A 1,050-nucleotide genomic window follows, 5' to 3' on the forward strand; every position below is an offset into this window, starting at 1 on the left:
TACTGGAGGTGTTTCCATATCTATACAACGTCATTCTGAAAGCCTCCATGTCCTTATCGGAAAAAACCTAACGCCTTTTGAAATTCGTTCAGCACCGGCTTCCCACCCACATGAGGGATGAAGTGTTCTACAAGCCTTGCTGAAGTTAGGTATGTAGGGCTTTCTAGCAATGTAGTTCATGATCATGTACATGACCTTTTCTTTGATGGGAAGGATGAGGGGACCTATGGCGGTTAGGTTGGGTCGGATAGTTGCTATTGCAGCGGCGAGAAGGTCTTTGTTGATGCTTATGCCTATTATTCCCTCATTGTCTTCTTCCCGAAGATGCAGTTGTAGGAGCGGTCAGAAGCTGATGTGTTGGTGTGTACCGCGTGCATAAGTTGATATTTGCATGTGTTGCGATGAGAGAGGCGGTTGGATAGGAGGATGGCGGCGCCTCCTACCCGGAATAGGCAGTTAATAAGGAACTTGGAACAGTCTTTTCCGAGGTACACATGTTCTGTAATGCTTTCGGTACTTACTATCAACGCGTAGGAGTTGTGATGCACCTGACAGTTAATTTATTAATTAAATTGTTGTTTGCATCCATGTGTTTTTAGGGACATAAATTGTTACTAAGCGTTTATCAACTCAACTTGACAAAAGTGGGTCCCGTCCAAAAAAGCACATGGATGCAAACAACAACTTACTCGGGTACTAATAATAAAAATACCTGAAGAAGGTTGTTAGCAAGTCCTATTGCCATGAGTCCTGCACTGCATCCCATACTAGAAAGATTGTAGGTGATGACGTCTTCTCTAAACTTATACTTGTTAACAATCATGCTACAAAGAGATGGCTCTGTGTTATAAACACAACAATTCACGATTAATACCCCAATCTCTCACATTTGACACCCGTTTTTGCTACAACCATGTCAACTGCCCCAAAGATGATCATCTCGGCTTCCCTTCTTGCAGCTTTCAATGATGGCTCATATTTATTTGCAAAACAGATCTCCGCCAAGTAAGTTGACTCACCAAGTCCGGAATTTTCCAGTATTTTCTTCAT

General features: G+C 42.6%; 1 pseudogene; it reads right to left on the minus strand.

Moving 5' to 3' along the window:
• Nucleotides 1–296: 296 nt before the first annotated feature.
• On the minus strand, nt 297–1,050 carry LOC143555606 (3-ketoacyl-CoA synthase 20 pseudogene; annotated as a pseudogene).

This window comes from Bidens hawaiensis, unplaced genomic scaffold, assembly GCF_021521415.1.
Source record: "Bidens hawaiensis isolate Kalapana, Puna unplaced genomic scaffold, B.hawaiensis_p1.1 tig00018213_1, whole genome shotgun sequence".
In the NCBI taxonomy this organism is placed as follows: Eukaryota; Viridiplantae; Streptophyta; class Magnoliopsida; order Asterales; family Asteraceae; genus Bidens; species Bidens hawaiensis.